At 42.1% G+C, this 19,099-nt stretch overlaps 1 protein-coding gene across 4 annotated transcripts in view; it reads right to left on the bottom strand.

Moving 5' to 3' along the window:
* FYB1 (FYN binding protein 1) overlaps nucleotides 1-19,099 on the bottom strand; it is a 153,529-nt gene that overhangs the window by 92,482 nt on the left and 41,948 nt on the right. The window contains exon 1 of one of the 4 annotated variants that reach the window (XM_046670913.1): nucleotides 13,926-14,076. The exons of the other annotated variants lie outside the window; for them this stretch is intronic. The gene's annotated coding sequence lies outside the window, so the exon portion shown is untranslated. Of the gene's footprint in view, nucleotides 1-13,925; nucleotides 14,077-19,099 lie in introns of those variants that run through there. 4 annotated transcript variants of the gene reach the window in all.

Here is a 19,099-nt window from a genome sequence, read left to right as displayed (position 1 = left end):
GGGGAATGAAGGTCGGCACTGTGCTGAACACTGTGAGTTGTGATTTTAAAAGAAATGGGGCCCTCAGCACGAGTTTCTCCCTGTACCAAACTGTAGTGTGTGTATATTTGCAGGATGAGGGTAAGGAATCCAGGCAGGAGGAGAAAACCAAATAAAAGCAGCATTTCCAGCTTGAATGTTGCTCCTTTAATGTATTACCCTATATCCGAGTCATTGAAAGCATCTTGTTTTCTACCTTGCCTGCTTTTTTATCCCCAAGATTTCCTCAAATCCTCAAGAAATCCCTGAAGGCAACAGGCAGGAAGACACAGAACCAGGGAGTTTGGGTGTCGGCAGAGGGAAAAGGAGAAGGTGGGACCTGCCCTGGGCCTCCAGGGAGGTCACAGCTGCAGAGGACTCCAAACCTGAAGACGCATAAAGAAGGATCAACACAGAAATTTGCTCCCCATCTGGGAGACAGTCTGTCTCCAGGGAAGAAATCTTTTATTCCAGACTTACTCTCTATTTTGTAATTTATATTCTAGACCTACAATTTCTTCTAGATTTATAATAAGAGGCTGCACAGCAGAGTGATTAAGAACACAGACTCAGAAGCCAGACTGCCGGGGTTTGAACCTTACTAGCTATTTAACCGAGGACAAGGGATGTAAGTTCTCGTGGCCTTAGTTTGCTCACCTCCATCATGGGAATAATGTTGTGTCCTAGGCTGTCAGGAGAGGAAACAAATTAGTATTTGTAATGCACTTTAAGAGTACCTGGAACATAGGAGAGTTTCCTACTTTTATAAAGCAAGTGAAGCTTTAGAAATCCTCTAGTCTGCCTCTCTCACTGCACGGGTGAGGAAACAGAAACCAAAGGATTTAAGTGGCATCCTACTTAGTTACAGCAACTTCATGTCTTCGATTTTCTGGGGGAAAGCCCAGGAAACACACTAACCCATTGTCAAACTCCACATCCTGGTTTTAGTTTAGAAAATATGGAAGTGGCCGCTTTGGAATTGAAACTTAAGTCTCTTAGCTGCCAGACAGATCCATGAGGCAGGGCAGTGTCATGGTTAACGTACAGGCTCTGGGATTACTGACAGGTTCAAACCTCGACTTTGCCACTTACAGGCTCTCTGATCTACCAAGTTATCTAACCTCTCTGAGACTCAGTGCTCTTCATCTATGAAATGAGAATATAACAGTACCTATTTCTCACAGGGTTTTGTTTTTAAATCAGGATTAAATGGGGTAATGCATGTACAGTTCTTAGATCTAGACTTGCATGCAACATACATCCAATGATTATCCGCCATCATTGTGTTCTCTAATTCACTAGTCGTATAATATCATTTTTGCCAGATCACCAAATTCTGAAGTTACAACAGTTAATGTTATGTCCTAATCTTAAGTTAACGTGACCGGAACAAACATATGCTGGATAACATAATAGAGTTACTATGTTTGACTTTGGTTTACCCACACTCTCAAACTTTTCACTGGCTGTTGAGATAGGGAAAGAAAGAATAGGACACTTTGAAGAAACAGTAACAGCCCCTGAGCTTACTAATATGTCTGGCAAATAACAGCCCAAACTCTACAGCTCTTTAATCATTTATACTGACTGTTTAGCTTTAGAGTTTGTTTGGTTGTTATCATTGTGAATTAGTTTATCAAATAAAATTTTCAGCACCCAGCTTCGCCCTTAATCTTAACAATAATAGCTAGATTTCTTCCTTAATGATGATAGAAAGGCAAAAATGAATTAAAAAATTTTGACCTTCTCCCATCCTGATTTCATTGTACATTGAATATCTATTCCATTTGCTAGGGCTTTTTTTACTTTAAAAAAATTAAAAAAGAGGGTAGGAGCAATGTATTGTAGTATGACAGTGTGAAAAGTAAGGCAGCTCCAAGCCCTGAACCTCCACACCCTAGAGCCTCACGTCTAGGGGGATCCTACACCCTGACTTACCAGTACGGGACGAGCCTAGGCCTACTGTTCTGGAATAATTATTAATAACGCTCCCTTTTACTCACAAAATTGACCTGCTTTAAATGATAAATTTCATGGTGAACTCACCCAGTTCCTCACTAGAGGCAACCACTGTTATTAGTTTCTCATGTATATTTCTAAGCTATACACATACGAATATATGTAAACACACACACACATACACACACACACATCCGTCCTTCCTGTCGCCATTTTTTGCACAAATGGAAACCCCTGCTTTGCACCTTGCTTTTTTCCAGAAGTGATATTCAGTGGCTACACGCCAGTACAACTGGATGCTTGACCAGCGACCATTCTGATTGTTTGATACCTGTGCAATTCCAGTTGTTAAACATTTTCGGTGTTAACTCTGCCTTTTTCTCTTGCCAGTTGATCTATATCAGTACATGTTATTGGTACAACCTCTTTTTTTTTTTTTAAATAGACTTTATTTCTTTATTGTTTAGAACAGTTTTAGATTTACAGAAAAATTAAGATAGTACAGAGAGTTCTCATGTACTTTATACTCCGTTTCCCCTGTTATTAACACTTTATGTTAGTTTGAAAGACGTTTTTAATTTTTAATGATTTAAAGATTGGGCTTCTACTTATTCTTAAGAAGAGGTATTTCACAATCTGGAAGACTTCAAAGTTTAGGATATTTCAAGTGAAACAAACATTTCATCTCAAATTACTTGAAATTTCTTTTTCAAAGTCATTTGAAGCAAGTCATTATTATTTCCATCTGTTATGTGCCTATATAATGTTTAGATCAAACTACTCCCATATATTGCTCTATAATCACACAGATGGAATTGTAGAAACGCTCTTGATAGAAACGAATTTCCTTTAGCCCCTAGATATTTCCCCCTTCCTCAGAATTATAAACCTTCACTGGTATAAGCTTATCATGTTTGCAACAGCCCCCAGGAAGATGTTTCTTAGCAAAAATGCTTTTGCTACATCCTCTGGATTTCCAGTTAGCAATTCCACATTCCAGAAAATCTTCTTTTGCTTTTAGCAATCTATATAAATGTCATGAGTCAAGGACATACTTAAACAAAGGCTGAGATGGCATTCAGGACAGACTTCGAGAAATGGTACACATCAAGAAAATGCTTCCTTTTGTAGCTAGTTCATCCACATATTTTTATGGAGAAAATTAAAAATACCCTATCACTGTTATTGGCAACAAGGTTTTGTTTGGCCTGGGATTTATTTTTATAGTATTTATACTTTTTTAATATATCTTGGATATTAGGTTAATCCAGTGGTTCTCAACCAGAGGCAATTTTGTCAACATCTGGAGACATCTTTGATTCAAAGGACCGACAGAGGGTGTGCTCTTGACATCTAGTGGGGAGAGGCCGGGGATGCTGCTAAACATCCTACAATGCACAGGACAGCCCACAACAAAGAATTATCCGTCCAAATAGTGCTGAGCGCTGAGGCTGAGAAGCCCTGAGCTAATCCTGTTGCTCCTGGATTATTGAAAATGTTTACCAGAAAGTCTGCTTTTAACTTTTTATAGTAGAGTGCACTCTAAAGCCCATAAATGGCTGTGTAGAAACTAATGAATACAAAAAGGCTTCCACTAGAGATTATTTTTAAAGTTGCATGTCTTTGAAAGCCTCATCTTTGTAAAAATCATTTTGTAAAGCACAAAAGAAATAAAACACCCAGGAATCATGGGTAACTAATGAATTTTTGTTTCATAAAGGTTGGCCCTGAGCTAACGTCTGTTGCCAATCTTTTTTTTTTCTTCTTCTCCCCAAAGCCTCCCAGTACACAGTTGTATATTCCAGTTGTAGGTCCTTCTGGTTGTGCTCACCTCAGCATGGCCTGATGAGCAGTGCCATGTCCTGGCCCCAGATCAAACCGGTGAAACACTGGGCCGCCCAAGAGGAGCTTGTGAACTTAACCACTCGGCCTTGGGGCGGGCCCCAATAACTAATGAATTTAAAGTAACTTTGAAAACTGAGTTTACCTCCTTAAGATGTGTTTGTGTCACTTTCGTAATTAAAGCTATAGGAGCACGAACCACTTCGTGGACGCTGCTGTTCTTCCCCAGATGAAGCCCACGGAAAAAGAGAAGAAAATGATTTCACTTGATTGCCTGTCAAGTTTTTAATCATGAGGGAGACAGAAATAACAATAGTTCACCAAATTGGTCAGTTTCTCTTCCTTCCTTCCTTTCTTTCACCTTCCTTCCTGTCTCTCTGTCTCTCTCTCTCTTTCATCATTGATCAATTTTACTGTGTTAGTTTTCTTTTTATTGTCATGTCGAGATAGCATGTCATTACCCAGGACTTACTTGGTCGGAATTGCTGGTTCTTCTCACAGAACAAAATTAGTTCCTACCACTGACCCCATTGCCCAGAACAGAACCCCAGGCATAGCAGCATCAGAGGATAACACGAGGATGCGAGGAGGAGCATATTAAAGGGAAAATGTCCAGGAAGCCAGCCCTGGTCCTGCCCAAGACTTCAGAGATTGCCTCCAGGGTGCATGGACGAGGGAAGGAGGTGGGTGAGGGTGGCATGCTGCCTGGGAGAGCCCAGCTTCTGCTGGGGTGATCGCTGATATCACTCAAACTTAGGACCCGCTCAGTCAAGGATAGATAAGAAAGTCTAATGAAAAGATCAAAAAGATAGAAAGTTCTTCCCTAAGCCAAATAAACTTACCATCCTTGAAGTAGGAAGCATGCTGGTGAAAATTTGTAACAAACATAAGTAGTTCAAACTTTCACAGAGCATTGTATTCAACCTCACTGGTTTGTATTGCCTAGACTAAAGAAAATAATAGATATGTTCTCACGACCAAGCCCTCCACCCCTTCTGAGTATGCACACGCATGCACACACACACTCACACACTCACACAGTGCTACGTTGTCTCTTCTCTTTAAAGAGACTTGATCTGCCATCCCCAGTAAACTTGGAAAAGCGAATTGTTTTAATCGGAAGATAAACTTTCCTAAAACTCTTTATTGTTACAAATTACACAATAAAACTGCTCGAATGGCTTTTCATCGTAAAGATAGAGTTAACAGAAGTTGGCTGAAAATGCAGTGCTTGTGACAACCCTTCGCAAGATGGTAGATGGCAAGTTCAATATAGATAGTGAAACTGCAGTAAGCTTTTTTCATCCCCATTAATACTGTCTAAATATTTAGGTACATAATGAATCATCATTTATGTACTGAATGTGTATACTCCATTTCACTAAGGAGATGTAAAAGCAAGGAACTGGTTTTATTTTCCTTCCTTAAAAACAGCACCCCTCTGCCACCACCTACCCAAACACGCACCCCCCGGGAGCCTGGCACATTTCTTTCCATAATATCTATTAACCATACTGGCTGATGGGCTGAATTTACTTGAATTTTTCCACGATTGATGACATGGATGATAATTGGGGAAATGATTTCCTTAGCTTCTGAGAGTGTTGGACCCCGGTCCCGAATCTATTCTCAAGAACTCTCTAATAGAAGCTCTACTATCTCACCAAAGGACTGTGGGGATCCCAGTTGGCTGAACCTCTGAGCAGGAGAGAGCACCAGGCCCCTCTTCAACAGGATGTGGGAAAGTGCCTCTCACCACAAATTGAGTTCTTGAGGCAGGAGCAGACTGCTGCAGCCTGGGCAAGGACACAGGCAGGAGGAGCTGGTGGCAGAAGTAGTGGTGGTGGCCCTGCTGGTGACAACTCCTTACATTTTTTCAGTGACCTATGAAGATGGAGATGGAACTGCAGACCACCCCAGCAGCCAGGCTTGCGTTGTGAGGTGTCATGTAGTAAGGAGAAAACACCTGGCATGAGTGGGGTCTCTCTGGGGGCTGTGTGTGTGGCTCCCCTCCATACAGGTGAACGTGGCCCATTCCCCTCCGGAGGCTGGCCTGAGTACCTTGGCGGAAAACTTTTGCAGGTGTCACTGTGTTTCGCCATTTCCTCTTGTGCTATCTCAGCATCTGCCGTTCTGGACCCTTTCCTTGTTCCTACTGTGTTCTCTCTTCTAGGGTGAATTGAAGTAGAAGAAGCAAAATAGTTCAGCAAGTGGTAGAGCTTAGATGGTGATGGGCCGACTCCCAAATGCTCTGTCACCTTGAACTCTCAAGATACATGGGTCAATTAGGCTTTTCTGTACCCTCTGTGTTTAAAAACCAGGCTTGGAAAAAACCATCATTCTACAAATTAAAACTTTCAAACCTTCTCTTCCTGCCAAATACCTCCTGCACAAATACAGTTTTGACTTTGTCATGGCCTCTGATGGCTTAAGCATAGATAAATGAGGAAGTTAAATATGACTTTCTATGCGTTTCTGAAGCTTGTTCTGCTGTAAGTTTTTGACGCTAATTCTTAATTCTTGATGCTGATGGGACGGTGACAGGATATAGAGACCGTAGAGTCAGATGTAGATAGTATAGAACAACAAACAGTCCTGAAAACCTTTATTGTTGTTATTCCATTTTGTATTGTTTTTATAGCAAATTTAGCTTACATTTGCTTAGGATATCATTCACTCAGCCTGCATTAACTAAGTATGCTGATTTAGAGGATAGTCTCTGAGGAATTTACATTCTGACTAATGAACTCATAGATAACTGCAAAGTGTTTTCATAGGTATCTTACAAGTGGCTTATTTGGTTCTTAAAACTCACTTTGCTAAAAACATATGAAATTTGAAATAAAAATTCTTGATGGCTGAGAAAGATACGTTTGACATGGGAAAAATAAAACAGAAATGTTCTGCTCTCTCTTTTTTCTCAGCCTCCACAGCCCCCCCCAACCCACATAAACACACAGACACACATAGACACACAAGCCTGGGCAGTGAGTTCCTTCCCTGTGCTTGATGAGAAGTTAGAAACTGAAAGTGTACAGTCTACATGGCGTTGGCGGGGGGGGTGGGAGGCCATCTGTGAGGTGTTCTAGAGACTTCCTTCCCAGCGTGTAAAAAGTTCTATGTGAAGAGAACTGCTTGGAAGAGGAAGGTTTCGACAAACTAATCAAGACAGTGGCAGCTGCTGGTCAGAGGGATGGATCCAGAATGTGATATGAGGGAAAAACTAGACATTAGAAATGGAGGGTTATGGAAGATTCTACAAACAGAGGTGAATAATGTGTTGAAACCTCACTCCACAGAATGTGACAATGATTTACCCCCAAATCCCCTCCCTCCTCCTCCTAGTCAACTTCTTCTCCTTTTGAACTTTGAAGAAAATGTGTTCAGTATTTAGTAATCAGGATTAAATAATATAATTACTTCACACCTCTTACCTCACTTTTTCTCTCTTATAGGTCACAGAAACAAGACTCTGCCATGAGCTGAGCAACTTCTCTCACCTTTGTCATCATGGGGCTCTTTACTGTGGATTGCACTTTTTCTCATTAAAATTGTGATGTTTTCAATTTCAAGCTCCCCATGGTGTAAATCCTGCTCTGAACACCCAGCACCCTCTTTTCCTATGCCCCTCATCTTTCCCAGGCACTTCATGCCCTCAGCTGCTCTGGGTTTCACTTACCCATTCATTCATGCATTCCTTCATTTTCTTCTCAGAGTACTGGTGATTCTTTACTTCTGTGCCAGTTTCAGTATCTGGCACTTTGCCACTATCTACTTTAAAATCTGTGCTTTATAAAGATCACTTATTCTGGGGTACAAATAAATGACCACAATGTTTCCCCATCCCCAAATTATGTACACTCGTATATTTAGCAAAAAATTCTGGAGTTTGGTATTTTATACCTATTTACTAATTCTATAATTAGAACTAATCGCATTTTAAAACAAAATTTCACATACGATATCTCATTTCATCCTCCCAGAGCCTGGTTCATTCTTATTATTATAGAAGGGTAAACTAAGGGCAAGCACATGGTACAAAAAACTAAAGCCAGGTTTTCTGACTCTACATCCTGTGGTCACCCCAATACACCACAGGAATCATGACTTCCTTTCTTCTATAGTTAGCATTTTGAGTTTAAATTCTCAGCTCACACACAAAGCTTTTTAACCATTTCTTATTCTGATCCAAAATGTTTCCCACCAAACCCTAGTAATTTATCTTCTGTCCAAGAATCGTGAAATCATTGCAGGTGATGTGCTAACATTTGTTGTATGCGTGGCTGTGATCATAGCAGATCTGAGAAGAGCAAGGAGGTACGGCAAGACATAGGGGATGTGGGCTCTAGGCCAAAACATCCTGATTGACTTTGCAGCATCACAGGCAATCTGGAAAGAGGAAAGCACTAAGAGAAGACAAACAATTCTGCTTGCTTTGTTTTGATGTTTGCTCTGTGTGTTGGTGTAGGGGTGGAGAGTTTAGGTGGATGACTATATTAGGTCTCCTTTCCCCCAAATAGCTGCCCCCTAGAGTCAGTGACATGAGTCATCCAACTGGTGGTTCCAGGGGCTTGGGTCTCCATTCTTGTCCATCCATTGTCCTCTTGGGATAGTGTTTATTATTTGCCTGACTGCAGCTTAAACCTTATTACCAGAGGGTGGTTGAAGGGTGTGAACCAATATGACTAGGGAAAGAGGCTATGATTTGGGAAGCCCCATGGCAAAAATCAGATTGATGGCAATGCGTTCATATAAAACATCTCCTTCTGTCTGGATAAAAAGGCAAAAAAATGTGTTAACATCTGTGGTTAATTCAAAGGACAGAAATAAGAAATGAAACATACCCAAATCCTTTCCTGTTCTAGTGCTTAGTTCTTTCCTGTTCTTACTATTTCTAAATACTCAGTGGTTTTCTGAAAGAATACAAATACTACAAAAAGAATCACCTATTATTTTTAAAAATGTTCTTCTTTTAGTTAAAAATTTTAATCACAATGAGATACCACTCATACCCATTAGGATGGCTATTATCAAAAAAATAGAAAATAACAAGTGTTGGTGAAGATGTAGAGAAATTGAACCTTTGTGCATTGCTGGTGAGAATGTAAAATGGAGCAGCCACTGTGGCGGAGAACAGTATAGCGATTCCTCAGAAAATTAAGTGTAGAATTATCGTATGATCCAGCAATTTCACTTCTGGGTATATACCCCAAAGAAGCAGGGGCTTGAACAAAGATTTGTACACTCATGTTTATAGCAGCATTATTCACAATAGCCAAGAGGTGGAAGCAACCTAAATGTCATCAGTGGAAAAATGGATAGACAAAATTGGTATAGACGTACAATGGAATATTATTCAGTCTTAAAAATAAATTCTGACGGATGCTACAACGTGGATGAACTTGAAAGACAAGGTTGATGCAGTGAATAGTCAGTCACAGAAGGACAAATATTGTGTGATTCCACTTATCTGAGGTAGTCAGATTCATGGAGACAGAAGGCAGAATGGTGGCTGCCAAGGCTGAGGGGAGGGGCAATGAGGAGTTAGTGTGGAATGGGTACAGAGCTTCAGTTGGAAATGCAAATGTTCTGGAGATGGATGGCGGTGATGGCTGCACAACAATGTGAGTACACTTAAGGCCACAGGACAGAACAGTACACTTAAAAATGGTTAAATGGCAGATTTTATGTTATGCGTATTTTACCACAATTAAAAAGTTTTAGTAAAAATAGTTAACCAGTGTTTGGAGAATTATTAAATAAAAACTCTTTGTAAATGATAAAATGGCTTTGATATTTTCTTTCAGTCACATATTTTCTTTTTTTTTAAGCTAAGTTACAGTGATTGGAAGAAGAGAAGAAATGACTCAAAAGGGAGGAGAATGTGGCATTTCAATAAGATCAAGCTTGTATGTATACATGTTACTGTCCAGATGAAAAATGAAATTTCAACTTATCATTTTGAAATTTCAAAATACTTTTCTAAACTTCTAAAACATTTTATATGACTTACATGTAAGTCTGGCTAAAATGTAACAGGGGACGAATGTCAAATTTCTATTATGAATAAAAACAGTAAAAAACTATTGGAGAGAGAAGTACCCCTCGCTGACTAAAGTTATTTTTTGACTGATAGGGCAAATAAATGTCGTTTGGATGGTCTTCTTTGAGGTGAAGACAGAGAGAGCAGAGGGTCAGAAGCAGAGGGAAGGGTGGAATCACCCCCGGGGGATTGTTTGCAAGCTGCTCATGCCCTAAGAGCCAACCCACCTTGCTGTGCCCCTCTAGGGTTTCTTTATGGAGAATCACCAGCCCAGCCAGCCAGGGGTGCAAATGGGAGAGTGTGGCATCTCTTGGTATATTTGGGTATAAAAATGATTAAAAACCATTGGGATCCTGGGGGCCGGCTCCGTGGCCGAGTGGTTAAGTTTGCGCACTCTGCTGTGGCAGCCCAGGGTTCGGATCCTGGGCGCGGACATGGCATTGCTCGTCAGGCCACGTTGAGGCGGCGTCCCACATCCCACAACTAGAAGGACGTGCAACTAAGATATACAGCTATGTATGGGGGGGGCTTGGGAAGATAAAGCAGAAAAAAAAAAAAAGGAAGATTGGCAATAGTTGTTAGCCCAGGTGCCAATCTTTAAAAACAAAAAAACAAAAAAACACATTGGGATCCTAGATCCTTCTTGCTCTTATCCTCACATCTTTATTGATCAACTCCTGCTAAAAGAATTGCAGAAATTTAATGCCAAGGACTGGGGTGCCTTTTGGGCTACTATGATTCGGCATGGATCAATGGCATTGGGGTGCAGATGTTGGCCGCTTGTCTTTCTAAATTTCCCCTCTATCTTCTGTACTCACTAAGTATGGAATGGTAGCCCACCCCCTAAAGATATGTCTATGTCCCAGAATCTGTGAATGTGACTTTCTTTGGAAAAAGATTTTCTGCAGATGTAATTAAAGATCATGCAATGCGTTCATCGTGGATTACCCAGGTGCCCCTAAATCCAATGACTAGTGTCCCAATAAGATACAGAAGAGGAAAAGGCGAGAGAGGAGGAGAAGGCCATGTGAAGACAGAGGCAGAGGTTGGAGTGATGCAGCCACAAGCCAAAGAATGCCTGGAGCCACCAGAAGCTGGAAGAGGCAAGAAATGGATACTCTCCTAGAGCCTTTGGAGGGAGCATGGCCTTGTCGGCGCCTTGATTTCAGAATTCTGGCCTCCAGAACTGGGAGAGAATAAACTTCTGTTTTTGTAAGCTACCTAGTTTACAGTAATTTGTTACAGCAGCCACAAAAAATGACTAAAAGGTCCAAATGCCTTTGTGCTATATTTCTATGAATGTCCAAGCATGGATGAGGTTTAGGATGAAGGGCAGAAGGTCTTGTTTCATGATTACCTTTCCTGGGTGTTTGTTACCACCCCAGAGTACACGTCCCTGCTGGGATTGTCCCTGGCTTGAACCACAGAGTGGGGAATTAGTCACATGCAGCGGGTGAGCCTGCCAGCATTTGACCAGCTCTTGGAAGCAAAGTCAGGTACTGCGTGGCACAGACTTGGCAATATTACTAATAGGGTATATATTGAATTTATACAACTCCAGCATTTGGTGGGTTTCCTGTCCACGGAAGGAGGCTGCTTAGCAGAGGTGGGAACACAGGACGGGAAGTGAACTGTCCAAATCTCTCTGAGAAACCCCAGACCAGCTTCTGATGAGGAATACTCTTCGGCTTCTAGGACTTCCCATTGGATTCTCTTCCCTACCTAAACAACACTTGGTTTATTCCTAGTGGCTCACACAGAGGCGATTCCGACCTCTGCTTCTCATCAGTCAGCAACTACAGGAATAAATGCCTGGGACATGCTCGACCCTGGGCTTTGGTAAAAACAAAGGAGGTAAAAATGGACATTAAAAGTAGGCCAGTTTTAATTGGAAGACTTACCTTAGACTCACAGTGTCTGAGAAAGAAAAAAGACGTAAACATCAGTGAATTCAAGCTCTTCATTTTACAGGAAAAGAAAGGGGGTAAACGATCTGTTCAAAGTCACACAGCTACTTAGTAGCAGAACCAGATTGTGGGTCCCCTACTTGCTCATCCATTGGCCTTCCCGCTGTCCTGTGCTGCCTGACCTGTGTGCTCACAGCTTCTACAGCAACCTGCTCTTAAAAGCAGTCACAGCAATAGCAGATAACAGTGTGGCTTGCCTTCTGTGCTGGGAGCTCATAACAAACCATGAGGAGGTTCTTGTTCTCTCCATTTTACAGATCAAGAAACCAAGGCATGGAGCAGTTCAGTAATTCACTCAAGGCCCACAGCTGGTGAATGGCAGAGCCCCCACTCCAACTCTGATCTTGAGTCTGGAGCCACAGTCTTCACCACAATCCCTGGGTTCATCGCTTAAACCTTACCAAGGAGCCACGTCCTCTCCCCACATTCTTGTTCTTAGAAACGTTCTCCCAGAGGCAGCCCTTGCTAACACCTTAGACAAATTAAAGATCCTGTCTACGTCCCCTGACCTCTCCCTCTTGTTAACATGGGATACCAATGGTGGAACACATGATTTTTATAGCACAATAAAGCTAGAAAAAGCTTCAAAGAAATCGCCTGCCCTCAGCCTTTGGACCACTAGGTGGCAGTGTGACTACTCGATGAGGCCGCCATAACTTTCAAGGGTGTAGAATTTCCCCAGAAACCAGCTTTACTGAGCTCCGAATCCAGGGAAGGGGCCTCTGGATCTGGGCAGGAGCTGGGGAGCATTTGGATCCCACTAATAGTTAAACAAATGGATGGAAATGACAGGCAGCATGAATTCGAGCCTTTAAAATAATTCCCCGAAAGAAATGGAATCCTTCCAGACTTTTCTTTTTGAAACAGATGGCTAACTTTTCCAGGGTGTCTCTCGAATACTCTGCAATTCCTTTGATATTCATGATCACCTTTAATGGAGCATTTTTAAAGCTGTGGTTTTATTGGAAAGAACAACCTCGTCCTCCTCCCCCTCACCTATCATTTCTCATTAATTTCTCGAGGTGTTAGAATATTTGAAGTTTGTGCCTCGCCTTGTATATATGCACACATTTTGATCTTCATAAAACCTCTCCTGACAGTCTCTCAGCATGGACAGAAAAGCACAGCCATAATTTTGTGTTATATACATAAACCCATCTATTTTCCTACACAGAATAATCTCCATCTAATGCCAAAATATTTAAAGTGGCAACATTAAGGATCTATTATTACATATTAGTACACAATAAGTATATATAATTTTATACTCACAACAGCCCTATGAGGTAAGTTCTATTATTAACCTCATTTTTTCAGAGGAGGAGACGGAGGTACAGAGAGGTTAAGTGACTCTCACAAAGTCACACAGCTGGTAGGAGGCTGATTAAGAGGCTCATGCTCTACTTTTAATTACCTTACTGTAAGTTTAGTTAAAAGGGGGAAACAAAAGGCCTTGTGAATCCTTCAAAAGAGGCAGCAATTCATACAAGAAGGTGAAAGGCTCCAAGCAAACTTTGGAGTTTCTGTTGCTCTGAAAGATTTCCCCGAGGATTTGTAGCCCTGTCATCATTTGTTCTAGTTTGCCAGGATTCCTTCTGAGAAAGCAGGGTTGATGGCAGCATTGCCCCCTTTCCCTAGTCTGTGTAGAAATTTCACAGGAATCCCCACTCCCTGCCAGATCTTAAGGTTTGGGGGAAATTGCAATTTGCTCCTCCTCATCAAAAGGGTGGACGCACACTTGTCAGGACCCAGGGTGAAATAAATCGTCTGTGCCCAATAGGACCATGTTTCTGGTTTCCTTGCAAGACTTCAGTTAATACCAGTGGCCCCAGAAGCTGGAACAGGAAGGCGTGAGAGGCCCTAGGCAGTTACGAAACAGCCAGTGACAGACACATTTTTATCTGCTTCTGGCTGCAGCGAGGCTCAGTTCTAGTGTCTGATGTCCATCACTTCTGCTATTCTTCAGCAGAACCTGCCTCTCCTTCAGTCATTCCAGGGAGCACAGTGTGTGCTGCTAGAATTTGGAGCTGACACCTTTTCCTGCTGTAAAAAATTGCACATTTATTTGAAAGAGGAAACCTGGGCATAGCTGTTACCTGACTCCTGCAGAATGAGGTGGAAGCATGGCCTCATTTAGCGGATCTTCCTGGAGCCACAGGCTGGGCCGCCCTCACTTGTGGCTGCTGTGTCTGCTCGGCATGCAGAACCCAAGAATTGTGGCACTTTCTGATGCCTGGCAGGGGGATGTCCCGGGGAATGGTTGAGTGGGTCACCCGTCCTTTCCCTGAGCAGGCTGACTTAGACAAGCAAAGTTCTATTATGGCCTCAGGATATTAAGTAAGAAGGAGAAGAAAGAGGGGAACTAAAAAGCGTCTACTCAGCCTGGACACTTCTGCGGACATTCCCATCAAGCACGTGATATTTAAAGAGGCAAAACCCAAAGAAAGAAGCTTCTTCTGCCTCCACTGTGGTGTTCAAGGGAGGAACCTGAGGCCTTTGTTCTGTAATCTGCTTGCACACCCGGGACTGTCCGCCTGCAGTGGAGGTCAAGGGGGGGCTGTTAATTAGGGAAGTCCATTCTAAGGTGGGATATTTGGGACCTAATTGCATCTGTGGCTGGAGTTGAAGTGGGGTGCTTGACTATGTGAACTGAAGCAGGGTGCCCATGGTGGAAAGCCCAGTGGATTCACTCTTGTCTGCTCTTGGTAAGACTTTTCTTCAAATTCTGGAGAAAATGGAGTATTCAAATGATAATCCATGTTAAGAGACTACCATTGATACTAAGTGGGATTTTAACAAATTGTGGTTGTTAAATTAACCTTCCCTACCCTCCTTTCATTCATTCATTCATTCACTCATTGGTCACAAACATCGAGCACCTGCCGTATGGGTAAGCACTGTGCCGAGACCAGAAATGTGATCACCTTTCCCCTCCCTGCTGGCTGGAATGTTGCGTGAGCTTGCGCCATTCTGGTTCATTGATCGCCAAGGCTATTAACACTCCAGGGATGGCGGAACCGGAAGATGGAAGGAGCCTGGGCCCTGGCACCAGGGGCCAACTCTACCATCCCTGGATTTTGCTGGATGATCATTGGGGAAGGAACGGGAGAAGGAGAAGAAATGCTAACTTTTAAAGTTAGTCTTATGTTTCTTCTCTCTCCACCAACCTTCCTCTGATGCCAAAAAACAAGACAAAATCTGCCAAGACCCAGAATGTGCTCTGTCTTCCTGGAATGCACCTCACCTCTTCCCTTCTCCTCTACTTGGTTAACTCCTGCTCATGCCCTAGAGCCAGGGGAGCTGTCGTTGGCTTCTAAACTCAGGCCCCGAAGGCTGGGGAAAGCATCCTTCCTCTGGCTCCTGTACTATCGTTTAGTTATTGAGACAAGTCTGTTTCCCACTAGACCCTGCGCTCTTTAAGGGTGGGGATATTTGTCTTTGATTCCTAGCTCCTAGTACGGTGCCTGGCACACATAGGACACTTTATAGACATAGGTCAATGACTTAATTCATTAGTGACCGAGGGCAGCTGCCTGGTTTGTGGGGCAGTTGCCTTTTTCACCCATTTATCCCAGGAAAACATGAGTCCAGCAGTTTATCTCTGAGGGGTGGAAATAAACCTTGCTTTCCAAGATGGGGGAGAAGAAATATACACATTTGGTAAAGGGTGAAAGATTTGTACGCTCTGAAGAGAAATATGAGTGTTGAAATATACACATTTAGAAAGATTATATTAAAAAAATGGAATGTTTTGTTTGATTTGGATAGTTGCTTTGCTTGCTTACAGTGTCTGAAAAGGTTTGAAGATTTAATAAAACAAGTAAAAAGCCATGAGGTAAGTTTAGTTACATGATAGTATGTTCCAGAAACCAATGAAAGTGGAGATACTTGACCTGAATCTATCCTATCTTGAGCTGATCTTGTTATTACATAATAAGAAACACTCATTTTTTTCTATTTTTATAAAGTCTTTCCTCATAAAAAAATATATGCAGTAATCCATTATTATTTGATAACAATAACATAATAATAATGATAAAAATTCCATTTGGTTCTCCTCATACCCCTCTCTGTTATGTGACTTATAATTAATGAATGCAAAAATAAAAGCATTGTTTTTGGTGTAAACCTATTTTACCATATACTCTAGATATCTGCAACCTATTGTCTGAACTGACAAATTAGTGTAAGACTTAACACACTGTGTAGCAATCGTACTTTTTCTCTTCATTTAGAGGGAAGAATACAAAATATAAGGGGCATGTTTTTCTTCACATATAATCCTTCTTGAAATGGTGTTAACAGAGGCGGAGTTGGAAAGAATTGCTCACGTTATGTTTTTAAAGGAAATCAATAATATAATAGTATTTGGTTATTATTTGAATATCTACTTTTCATTATTTTTTAGCTACTCACTAAAGCTTTTCCTAAATAAGAAGGAAAGCAGAGCAATTACACAAAATCATTCAAAGTTTTCTTAAATCAAATATTAGATCTTATGTTACATCCGCTACAGAATCATAGCTAACACCTTGACACTTCTGGATATTTTATGAAATGTTAAGGGCTCTCCCCTTCTCCCAGCAGGAGTAATTCTAAGCAAATGATGAAGGTTTCAATGAATAGCTCATTCTTTGTGGAATTGAATACGAGGCTTTTTCTTCCCCCATCCTGTGCAGCTCTATTGTGCAACACAAGGAAATAAAATACTATAGAAGGAAAATTAGTGAGTTGCGGCTAGGGTGTAGTGAGGATGGAGGAAGCCAGCTTACTCAACTCATTGCTACCGGTATCAATGCCTATTTAGGATATCAGAATTCCTGTCTTTATAATCCAGGCAAATTCTTCTACTATCCCTAGCTCATCCCATGCTCCCCTCTACCCCAGGTGGAGAAATCTCGCCCTACTTCTACCTGGTTGGTATAATCACCACCTTGAGGTGTTGGCCTGTTTGTATCTACGGCCTGTCAATATGCTTGCTTGGCTGGTCTCTGAATTAAAATATTGTTCTTATTATTGCTCTTGCACTTTAGCAATTATAGCATTTCCCCTCAATTAAAAAAATGATAAAAATGAATAGAGTTCATAAAGGAGTGAATGACACAAAGCCAATGGCCAATCTAGCCACCTTTCAAGGACAGGAGATCTGGTTCTGGTGGCTATGCCAGCTTTGCTGTCCAGAGCCTCCAGTGACTTATTCAGTAAACAAATTGTGAATGTGTTTGGGAGTGAAAATGATTTGGCCTCGAGTTGGGCTTTAGCACATTCCCGATGGCTTTCTTTCTGACGAGGATCTGGGTGTAGTGTGAAGACAGATGGGGGTGGGCCTCCACCTTCTGCTTGCTCAGCACGGGAGAGCATTTGGCAGGAGAGCCCAAGCTTCGCCACTGCTCCAGACTAATGAGCAGCAGATGAAGCGCAAATGAATCCACACCCTTCAGAAAGCTCGCCTCTGCCCTGCTGACATATGTCTGGTTGTCAAGAGCGTTGTCTTAAAGCCAATCATATCCCATCACAGGTCACCAAAGCTGTGTATTCCTAGAGCGAGCTCATTGTCCACTCTCAGGAACCACCCTATGCCCAGACACACTGGTAATTAGGATGAGAATGGATCACATAGGAGAAAAGCCAAGAAACAGGTTCTGCTTATTTTCTTTGAGTTAACAGCTACTTCCCCTTCCTCTCAGAAGTCCTGCACAGGAATCAGAGAAACATCACAACCTGCAAGGTGAGGGACTGGCTCCAGTTTAATGTGTGAAAAAAGGTGGTTTTTCTCTACTTCCCTCTACCTTATCTGCCTCTGACCCCAACCTCCTTCCTCTAACCTGCTCTTTCTTCTTGCTTCTCAGGAAAGCAGAAAAGTTTCAAAGCAGAAAAGTAGAAAAGTTTCAAAGCAGAAAACATCAAAGATTTTTTCCAACTCTCGGCTTCTGAGATTTTAAAAATGCATTTAAATATAGGAAAAGGTACAAGGGACTCGAATGACTTCCAGGAGTCTTGCTACATGGGGTGCTGTTAGTGGACAAAACCTTTTGCAGATGCCACCAACCTTTGCGAAGTGGGCGTGCAAGACCCAGCCCACTTCCCCACTTCTCCTTCTTGAGTCTCTCCTTTCCTGAGTTTTTGGCATACAGAAGAGTGGTCACTCATGATTCTTCACTGTGTATAGCTAGCGATAAAATATCTTTGAGCATGTACCCCTGACATGTGGATATTTATCAGTGAACCCGATCTGTATACACATATATATTACTTTGTGAATATACTTTATCCACTACAAAATGTAAACAAAAATAGAAAAGATGTCATTTAAAAAATATAGCATTTCTAACAATTTCTCTTCACGCTTAACAAACTGTCTTGAACTCTCCTTGTGAGGTAGTCACTCCACTTCGGACACTACTGGTGAAAAGAGTGGAGAGAGAAAGTCATGCACTAGAAGTAGGTGAAAGCCATAGGAACGTCGACAAAACCACAGTGTTCCCTACCAGATGGTTCCACCCATTCAATTAGATTAACAAATTCCTTTCTTCAGCGTGCAAGTGCAGCCAAGCCCTCTGTCTGATCCAGCCTGTCTCATCACACTGCTCTGCCCAGCGGCATCTCCTCTCCTGGGTCCACGTGCTCAGTTCTGAGGCTTTCACTGTTGCTCTCCTGACCAGGAAAGCACCCAAGAGACATTTTCACCTAAATGTCCAACAGGCACCACAATCACCTATTCACATGAGCTGAGAATCAGCTTCAGACTCCCTTCTCTGACTCCCATGTTCACATCTCATCTGCAAGTCCTGTTGCATCTAACTCCCAAGTGTTTGAATCCAGGCTTGCCCTCCTTCCCCCGTGCACTGCCTTCATCACTTCCTGCCTCTTTAACTGCAGTGGCTTCTTATGGGATTGTTCTGCCTCTAATCCTTTCTTCTCAGGGCTGTTAAGCATGACCTTCCTATGATCAACTGGATCATGTTTGCTTGCAGCCTTTCAGTACTCTCCAACCCTTCAGAAAAAAACTTGGCGTATGAGGCTTTCCTTCATCAGTCCTTGACACGTCTCTAGTTGCATGTGGCATGGCTTCTACTTCTCTTATTTCCATACCTCCTCCCCCTTCTTCCCCTGGTTAACCCAACCTTCTTCTTCAAGCTCCACTCAGAGTTCGCTTCCTACACCAAAGCTTTCTCTGACTCTCCCTCTGAGCTTCTCAGAGTACTTATTGCTAACGTACTCTTGGATACGATCCGTGTCATGTTTCTACCAGAACATGCCAGGGCTAGGA

The sequence above is a fragment of the Equus quagga genome, chromosome 9, assembly GCF_021613505.1.
Source record: "Equus quagga isolate Etosha38 chromosome 9, UCLA_HA_Equagga_1.0, whole genome shotgun sequence".
Lineage (NCBI taxonomy): Eukaryota > Metazoa > Chordata > Mammalia > Perissodactyla > Equidae > Equus > Equus quagga.
This window is presented reverse-complemented; position numbering and strand designations above follow the sequence as displayed.